Source organism: Mustela lutreola, chromosome 2 (assembly GCF_030435805.1).
Source record: "Mustela lutreola isolate mMusLut2 chromosome 2, mMusLut2.pri, whole genome shotgun sequence".
NCBI lineage: Eukaryota > Metazoa > Chordata > Mammalia > Carnivora > Mustelidae > Mustela > Mustela lutreola.
In genome coordinates this window covers 91,383,189-91,393,733 of record NC_081291.1, presented here as the reverse complement: position 1 = coordinate 91,393,733, position 10,545 = coordinate 91,383,189, and positions in this window count along the sequence as shown.

Below are 10,545 nucleotides of genomic sequence, written 5' to 3'. Positions count from 1 at the left end.
AGTTACTTTGTCTTGACAATTTAGAACCAACTGCTTATGAAATAGAAGTGAGAGGGGAGGTAAATAATGGTGGTAAAACAATTGCTTTTACAATAAAAAGAAGTAGCTGCCAGAGGGCAGAACAAAATGGAGGACAGGGGAAAATGAGTAAAAGAAATCATTTTCGGGACAAAAAAAATGCACCTATGACTAATGGTTGTGATATGCTTTTGTCAACTGTAATCCTGAAATTCAGGAAACAAATGGCAATCTTGGCCATAATGTAAGAGGCAGGAAATCCAATGTATTTTTGGTCGAATGAGACTTGGGGGAAATTGGTTGGTCGGTGTGATTTCTCATGTAGGTGCAGCTGTGCCTGCTTGTGGTTTTCCTCACGGAGGAAGTGAGAGGCACAATCAGCTGTGTTCACACTCGACTGAGAAAGGCCTGTTCCCAGAGAAGGCAAAACCACGTCTTGCTCACAGACGGTCAGTCCCAGCACCCACTGCCCCCTCCTGAGGGGTGAGCCTGCCTGCAGCCCTGATGAGGAAAGCCTACCTGGACCAGCCCTTCCTCACAAGTGGCTCTGCTCTGAACCTATGTCCCCATCCCCTGGCCATCGCACATTGGACTGGGAGTTGGCACCTGCCCCCAGACCAACCAGTCAGAGAGCAGGCTGGTGACCTGTGAGGTGGCCTGGTACCGAAGCTCTGCCCAGAGAGGGACAACCTCCGTCAGCTGCTTGAACTCTCCCCTGGAGCAAGTGATCCAAGGTAAGGCAAGGTAGACGCAAGTGTCTATAATGACCCACCCTCAGGAGTCACACTTTATCATTTCCCTGTTATCCTGTTGGGTTATCCAGATCAGCTTTGCTCATGAGAGAGGAGACACAGGACACAGGTCAAGAGAGGAGAATCACTGGGCACCATCTTGGAGCTGGTTGCCATACCCCTTAGTCCAAATGCTGCTTCTCCTGTTTTTCATCTCCCTGAAGTTTACAGGCTTACTGGACCCCTGCCTGTGCTGAGTCCCATGCTGACCCCTCACTATGAATCCAGCTCCCTGCTCCAGCCATGGCCGAATTCTCTCAACTCCACAATGTGCTGAGCAGAATCAGGTCTCAGCAATATTGTCTTTGCTTGAAATGGCCTCTTTGAGGGGGAAACACCTCTCAAGGTCCATTTCATCACAAACACTTTGTGAATCTTCTCCCACTGAAGGGATGTTTCCTGTTCCCAGTTTCCAGAGCCTTTCCTCATCGGGCCATCATACTTATCCAGGTCCTCTCTGCCAGAACACGAGCTGCGCCGAGAGTGGCTGCCCTGTAGTGAGTGTCAGCTGTGTGCTGGACATGCACATAAACAGCTCCCTTTACCTTCTCTATGAGCCTTCAGGCTTGACATGGCCATCTTGCAGAGGAGGAAAACTGAACAGAGATGCTAGTCAGTTGCCCACATGCAAATTAGAGCTGGTGCTGGGGTTTGGGTCTTCTTCACCGTGACTATGGGGATCTCCTCTGAGAACAGAGCCAACATGCTACTAATCTTTGTGTCTACAGCTCCTGGCACAGCCCCTGTGGCTTATAAAATCTGGGCTCAGTATATGTTGACTGCTGAACGGATGAGTGAATGAATGATTAGAGTCACCAATGCTTATTTCATTTAGGCATGCTGGGACAACAAAACAATATTTTCTTTCCGTTTGGAAAGATTTCTCATTTTATTTTCTAGCACTGAAGTAAAAATCTAATAACTAAACAGTTAAAAATAAAATTACTAGTAGATCTATGAGTACCTGATATGGCAGAATGAAATTCTGATCCTGTGCTCTTTAACTTCAAGACCTGTTTTGTAGTTATATATCTCATGAATCCTGAGTTTGTTGCCATAGGGTCCTGATGTGATAACTAAAGACATTACTACTCTGAAGTAAAGACATCATCTTTCTCATTTCCACACTCTAAATATTCCTACAGAACATGAGGTCAGCCTTGTACATTTTCTCTGAGTATTGGAATGTGACAGTTGAAATCCCTACCATTGGTGGAAGAATTGCAGTATTCTAAAATGATTCCTGAGTAATCAAATAGAGATGAAATTACATACAGTGTGATTTTAAGATAGGATATGCTTGGGAGTTCAAACTCTTCAAAAATTATTGATTCAGCTATGGATATCTTACAGCTGTCATAACATCGTGTGTGAAAATTAAGCATTAGCTCCATGTAAAACACTATGCTAGAAATCACAATTTGTTGTCACATAAGAAAACCCTTAGAGAAATGATGTATTTTATGGTGACTAACATAACACAATAAAAAAAAAAAGAAAAAAACCTTTAGAGAGAGCTTACCATCTAGGGATCATTTAAACATGGGATTTACACACACACCCCTAAACAAAATCCATGAGAGATATTGTGGCCGTTTATTTTCCAAAAACGGCTGCAACCTTTCCGGTCCCAGTTGCTCTTCCAAAACTTTGGCAGTCCCCATCAAGAGGTGGGGTCTATGCTCTTTCCCTTGACCATGGGCAGGACTCTGTGACTGTCTCCATGGCTGCAGTGTGACAGACGTGACACTGCATGACTTCCAAAAGTAGGTCATGAATGATGATATGGCTCCTGTATGGTTCTCTCTCTCAAGGATTTCCCTCTTGGAACCTGAACCACTCTGAGGAAAAACAGAGCACGTGGGGAGACCATGAAGAAATGGAGGTCTCCAACCCTCACCCCAGTTGAGCTCCCAGCCGACAGCAGAGCCAGCTTCTCAACCCTCTGACGGAGGGTTGAGACCCAACCACCCTGAGAGAACAGCGCCAGCGAGTGGAGCAGAGGCAAGCCTCCCCCATCTTGCACTGACCAGTTTGCAGATTCATGAGCAATATTATGGGGTTATTTTAAGCCATTACATTTTGAGGTGGTTTGTTATCTATGATAGTCAGAATGACTCAAATCAACCATAGAAGTTTGTCAAACTTCAGGATGTGGAGGACCTGCTGGCTGAGGCAGGCATTTGGGTTTCTATGGGAAGCCGTTAGAGGGTATTAAGCAGGAGAATGGCATGGGTCAATTAAATGATTCCCTGGCTGTTAGTGGTGTTTCCTGAAGCCCTACTCCTTCCTGAGCCAGTCACATCTCATGACTAGCCATGAGGACTCACCAAGAGACTATGATAAATGGCAATTTAAGGGAAAATTATGTTTAAGATGTATAATAAAATCAATAGCAATTTAAGGGAGAAAGTAATTCTTCAAGATTATCCATTTTGATATTTCTAAATAATACTGCATCAGTTTTTAGGATATGTCAAAACAAAGGGGGTAAAAGAACCCCCACATTCGCAGATAACAGAAAGGCATTTGTTTTCAGTAACATCACATCTTTGCAGAATGGTTGTAGTCCAAATTTTTCAGCAACCATCAAAAAAACGAAGAAGGATGTGTTTTCTGAATCTCAGTGTGCTGAGTTCTGAGGGCTGAATCATACAGGGAGTGTGAAATGTGTAAGGATAATTACTAGGGTGATGGAATATGGAGACAAAAAGATATAATAAAAGCCACTATTTTAGCATTACAAATGAATCTGAAAAGGGTGAAGAATTTCATTGTTTTGCAATTAGTACACAGGCCCTGATAAAATCTGTTTCCGACCTTTCCGAGGGACACGGGCAGTGTATACTGAATGTGTAAAATGGATGTTTGTCACAAAACAGATTTGTCCTTGCAAGGTAGCACAACAAAAACACAAATAAACCAAGAAATAAAATAATATTTTTAAAGTTCTGGCTGAAGAGTACAAAGTCAGGCCTCCTAACTTGCAGCATGTTGTGGGGTACCTTTGCTCCCGTCTTTAGGTCTAAGGTGCTGTTTATAAAAGGGGGTCAAACTAGACAATTTCAGCTCAACCACTCTTGGAGACTCTTTTTCCTGTGTTCTTTCTAGCAGTAAACAAGGAAATAAACAGCATCCACATTTGACAGGGAAGCTCTTATAGAATACTTTGTAAAACAAACAAAAATGAAGACTTAATTTGTAATATGAATCATCTTCCCCCCAGGATTCTTCCCCAACTCATTTGTTTTTTGTTTAGATTTTCATAATCAGTGTTGTTATTAACTATTGCTAAGAGATGGAACTACTCTGAAAAGTAGTAACTTGAAATAACCATTTTAATTTGCTCATGGCTTGGAAAGTCCATAGCAGCTCATCTCTCTAGAGCTAGAGTGATGGGGCAAGAGTCCCCACTTCCAAGATAGTCCCTCCACTCACATGGCTGGCATACCAGTGGGAGGCAGGCGGCAGGCTCTGCTGGGCCTCTCCGTAAGGGTGCAGTGGTCTCAGGATAGTCAGGCTTCTAAAAGGACATGTGTTAGAAGAGACAGGAAGGGGGAGTTGTCAGTTTCTGAAGGCGGGGGCAGCCGTCTTCTACCAAATCCGATTGGTAAAGTTGCTGTAGAGCCCATCTCTCAGCACTCAAGGGGAAGAAATACAGACATCACCAACTGGTGGGAAGAGCGTAAAAAAATCTGGGATTGTTCTAAATCTACCTCAAAACAGATTTTTATATCGATACTGTTTTTATTTATTGAGTCTTGTTGGGCAGAGTGGCTCACTTAATTCTTTCCCTAACTCTATGAGATAGAGATCTTTATTATCCAAATATTACAGGTGAGGGAACTGAGACAAAGAGGTTAAACCACTGGCTCAAGGACACTCAGTTTTGTCAGCCAGGTTTTGAACCCAGGCAGTGTATGCATGTTAAATTAATGACTTAACTAGGCTACTTCATGTAATTATTAACAGAATGACAAAGCATATTGCAAGTGCTATGCCAGAGTGTAGACTTTCTCTATTTCAGGTAAACACCCCTTCTCAGGTGTGGATGGTCCCAGCTGCCTTTTTGCTGTGAGTCTATGGGTCCAGCTGGTGCTTATGGGTGAGTAAAGGGTTGCTGAAAGCCACCTTCTGCAGCGATCTTTCTTTCCTCACTGCATTATCTTGGTACCCTACTAGAATCTATTGGCTATAGATGAGTGGGTTTATTTATACACTCAGTTATATTCTTTTGATCGCTTTATCTGTCCATCCTTAAGCAAGTACCACATTGTACTGATAACTGTAACTTTGTAGTAAGTTTAGAAATTAGGAAGTGGAATTGAGTCTTCTTTATTCTTGCTTATTAAAATTGTTTTGGTGTTGTGAGTCCTTGGCAGTCCCTTACAAATTTTAGTCTTGTCAGTATCTGCCAAAAAGACAATGGAATTTGCATAGGAATTGCATTTAAAATATTGTTAAAATAGCAATATTCCCTAAGTTGATCTACCATTTTTAACAATATTAAGTCTTCGAATTCATGAACACAAGATGTCTTTCCATTTACTTAGGTAGTCTTTACTTTTTCAATGATGCCTTACAGTTTTCAGTGTACAAGTTTTATACTTTTGTTAAATTTACTCCCAAGTATTTTTTATTTTTCTGGATGTTATCATAAATGGAATTGTTTTAATTTCATTTTTGGATTGTTCACTGCAAGTGTATAAAGATACAATTGATTTTTGTATCTAGCAACCTTGCTGAACTTAATAGCATTAATACTTTTTAGGGTGAATTCCCTAGGTTTTTCTACATAAAAGGTCATGGGTCCTGTCATCTACAATAGTTTAACTTCTTTTCAATATGGATGTCTTTTTTTTTTTTTTTCCTCCTAATTTTTCTGGTCTGAACCTCTAATACAATATTGAATATATGTGATGAGAGTGGACATCCCTGACTTGTTCTTGATCTTAGATGGTAAGTTTTCAGTTGTTCATCATTAAATATGATGTTAGCTGTGGGTTTTTCACAGACGCTCTTTATCAGGTTGAAAAAAATTTGCCCTGTTTTTATCATGAGAAAGTATGGGATTTTTGTTAAATGCTTTTTCTCCATCAATGGAGATACACCAGTGGGGCCCTTCCCTTTATTGTATTGATACTATATTGTGTTTTACATTGATTTAATTTTGTATGTTGAAACTATCTTGCATTCCTTGGGTAAATCCCACTTGGTAATGGTATATAATGATTTTATGGGTTGATGGATTCTGACAGTATTTTTTTTTTTAAGTTTATTTATTTATTTGACAGATCACAGGTAGGCAGAGAGGCAGGCAGAGAGAGAGGAAGGGAAGCAGGCTCCCTGTTGAGCAGAGAGCTCAATGGGGGGCTCAATCCCAGGACCCTGGGATCATGACTTTAGCTGAAGGCAGAGGCTTAACCCACTGAACCACCCAGGTGCCCCTGACAGTATGTTTTTGATGATTTTTACATCTGTATTATAAGGGATATTCATGGTGTACAATACTTTTTAGATAGTGATAGATTCAGTAGGATTGGATTAAGAACTTTAACATCTATAATCAGAAAAGATATTGGTCTGTTGTGTTGTTTCCTTGTGATAGTTTTATTTGGTTTTAGTATCAACCACACAAAGTTGAGAAATATTCCTTCCACTTCTTAAGAAAAAAGTCAGTGAAAAAAGACTGGTAATTTATTTATTTTTTTTTTTTTTAAGATTTCACTTGAGAGTGAGCGAGCAAGTGCACATGAGCAGGAAAAGGGAGAGGGAGAAACAGACTCCTGGTTTAATCTCAGGACCCTGAGATCAGGGCTGAGCTGAAGGCAGATGCTTAACCCAGGTGCCTGCAAGACTGGTAATTCTTTAAATATTTTGTAGAATTCATCACTGAAGTCCTTTGGTCCTGGGTTTCTCTTTTTGGAATTTTTAAAATTACTAATTCAATGTTTTTAGCTCTTATAGGTCTACTCAGATTTTTTTGTTTGTTTTTTGGTTTTTTTTTTTAAGATTTTATTTGAGAGGAAGAGAGAGTGCACCAGAAGGGAAAGGGGCAGAGGGAGAGGAAGAAACAGACTCCACACTGAGCAGGGGGCCTACCCTGATGTAGGGGTCCTGAGGGGGCCTACCGGATGCAGGGCTCCATCTCAGGACCCTGAGATCATTATCTGAGCTAAAAGCAGCCACTTAACCAATGATCCACCCAGGTACGCCAGGTTCAGTGTATCTTCTTGAAACAGTTTTGATGGTTTGTCCTTCTAAAACTTTGTCCCTTTCATCTAGATTAGCAAATGTGTTGGTATATAATTAATCTTATTCTAATTTTGTTTATTTCTATGAAGTCAATAGAATGTCCTTTCTTCATTTGTGATTTCAGTAACTTGAGTGTTCTCATTTTTTTCTTGGTTATTCTCACTACAGATCTATCAATTTGTGTTCATCTTTTCAAAGGAAAAACTTTGTTGAATTTTAAAATCTCTAGTTCATTTATTTCTGCTCTAATATTTATTATTTTCTTTCTTTTGCTTGCTTTTGGTTTAGTCTGCACTCCTTTCTTCCAGCTTTTTAAGGTCAAAGATTAGGTTACAGATTTGACATCTTTCTTCCTTTTTTTTTTTTTTTTTTAACTGTTTTCTGCTAGATTTCCCGGTAAGAACTGCTTTGACAGCATCTAAGTTTTGGAATGTTGCATTTCTGTTTTCCTTTACCTTGACATATTTTCTAACTTTTTTCTTGACCCACTGGTTATTTAGGAGTGCAGCCACCACAGCTCTCTTTAGGTAGCTACTTACATGGTATTTAACATTTGTTGCTTTCAACTTTTGTTGAATGTAAAGCAGGCCTCTTGCAGACAGCATACAATTGGATCAGATTTTATATTCATTTCGTTAATCCCTATCTTATAATTAGAGTTTAATCTAGTTACATTTAATGTAATTACTGTTAAGGTAGGATTTATATCTGCCATTTTGCTATTCATTTTCTGTCTTTTTTGTTTCTCTAGTCTTCCATTCCTGGCTAATTTTGTGTTAGATATTTTCTAGGATGCCATTTTAATTCTCTAGTCTTTTCTTTTGTATCTTATAGTTATTTTCTCAGTGTTTGTCCTGGGGATTTACAACTAGCATTTTAATTTTTAAAAATCTAGTTCAGATTAATAAAAGAAAATTTCAGTACTACACAAACCTTTTATGTAATTCTATTTCCTGTACCTTTGTGCCACTGTCAAAAATTACATTTTTATGCACTGTATGCCTTATCAACATAGATTTATAATTACAGCTTTATGCAGCTGTCTTTTAAATCAGGAGTAAAAAAGAGTTACTAAAATACATTTATATCTTGCTTTTAAATTTACTTTGCTGTTACCTTTACTGTTGCTCTTTATTTTTTAGTGAATGTGAGTCATTGTCTAATGCTCTTAAGTCAGTCTGAAGGACTCCCTTTAGTATTTCTTGTAGGGCAAGTCTGCTAGCGACAAATTCTGTTTTTGCTAATTTGATAATGTCTTAATTTGTCCTTCATTTCTGAAGGGTAATTGTCCTGGATATAGAATTCTTGATTGACACCATTTTTCTTTCAGCAGCTTTAATATAGGTCAACCTACTACCTTCTGACCTCCATGGACTCTGATGAGAAACTAGCCATTAATCATATTGAGGATTACTTGTTCTTGAGTTGTTTCTTTTTGCTTTGAAGATTCCTGTTCTGTCTTCTGATAGTTTCTTTGGAATGTGTGTGGGGTAGATCTTTTTGAATTTGTTCTAGTTGGTATTGAGCTCTTTGAATTTGTACATTAACATTTTTTAAACTTGGTTAAATTTTCAGTCATGTTTCTTCAAATATCCTTTCTGTCTCCCTTTTCTTTTCTTCTTCTAGGACTTCCCTTATGTATATGCTAGTCTGTTTAATTGTGTCACATAGGTCCCTGAGACTATGATTTTCCCCTCTTCCCAACAGATACATTCCTTACAGTGGACAGTCACCACTGATATATTTTCAAGCTCACTGATTCTTCTGCCTGCTCAAATCTAACACTGAGGCCCTCTATTTCAGCTATTATATTTTTCCAAATCCAGACTTTCCATTTGCTTTTTAACATGGAAATTTTAAAAAAAGGTTTTATTTATTTATTTGACAGAGTGAGAGACCATAAGTGGGGAAGCAGGATCCTTGTCAAGCATGGAAACCAATGCAGGGCTCGATCATGACTTGAGTCAAAGGCAGACGCTTAACCATCTGAGCCACCCAGGTGCCTCTAAAATAAAACTTCTTAAAAAAGATTTTATCTGCTAATTATTCAAGAGAGAGAGAGAGAGAGAGAGAGTAAGAGTGTGTGTATGTGTGCAAGTGAGGGTGGAGAGTGGAGGGGAAGGTAAAGGAGGGGGAAAGAATCCCAAACGGACTTAATCCCATGACCCTGGGACCATGAACTAAACTGAAACTAAGAGTTGGCTGCTCAATCAACTGAGCCACCAAGGCTCCCCTAATATCTAATTTCTATATTATTTATTGATATTCTCTATTTGGTGAAGCATTTAAAAAATATTTTCATCTAATATTTTAGACATGGTTTCCTTTAGCTCCTTGAAAATAATTTGTGTAGTAAGCCCAATGTCCTTGAAGAAGGACAGGTGCTGTTCCCGTGTTTGGGCCATCCATTGTTTTTTTTTGCAGATCATAATCTTTTGTTGAAAATTGGACATTTTAAATAACACAGCAACTCTGGAAATCAGGTTTTATCTCCCTCCCCAAGATTTGTTATTGCTACTTGTTATTTAGTGACTCTTCTGAAAGAATTCTATAAAGTATACTACTTTGTTATGTATGGCCAATGAAATTTTTACTCAGCTTGTTTAGCAGCCAGCTAATGATCAAACAGAGACTTCCTTAATCACCTGTAACAACAACAACAACAACAACAAATATCTCCTAGTTTTTGCAAAGGGGCTGTGTGTGAGTTAAGGCATGCCTTCAAACCTCAGCCTGGCAGCTGAAAATTGGCATTCACATCCTGTTTGTGCAGAGCCTCAAAATTAGCCATAGGTGAGAATACAGGGTTGTCTCAGTTCTTCTACTGGTGGCCACAGCTCTATGTGTGCATTCAGCATTCTAGATTCCTAGAACTATGCCAGTGCTTTCCAAAGCTCCATTGGATATTGATTCCCCCAGCTTTTCCTCTTAAACTTTGGTTAATCTATTGCTTGCCTCAGCTCTTACTCATCACCTAAAGCAAGTACAACATTAAAACTCTTGCCTATAATTGTTTCAACAAACACCTCCCCAGGGAGACTATTTTTCAAACTGGGTCCACTCTGACTTAGCTCAACTGCAGACAGACTTGGAAGTGAGGCATTCCAGGGAACCATCAGGCCAAATAATGGCAACTCTTTGGGAATGAGGCTTTGAAAGAGCTCTAGCATTGTTTTCTTCTCTCTTGTGACTACTAACCTGCACCAGGAATGTGGTGTCAAGACTACTGCAGAGCTGGAATGAGGAATGCCACTAGAGCAAGTTAAAATGCCACAAAGGTCACTGTTGTGAGACTCAGAAGTTCTTTTCTCTGCCATTTTCACTGACATCTGCTGGTAAAAGCTATTTGACCATTTACAGTATCTATTCCTATTAGTCACCTAACTGCAGACAATTAATGGCCTTTCCCTCCATGCCCCCACGTATTTATTGGTACCTACAGGTGGATAATGACAAAGCTCTTCTCCAGAAGTCCCTATCC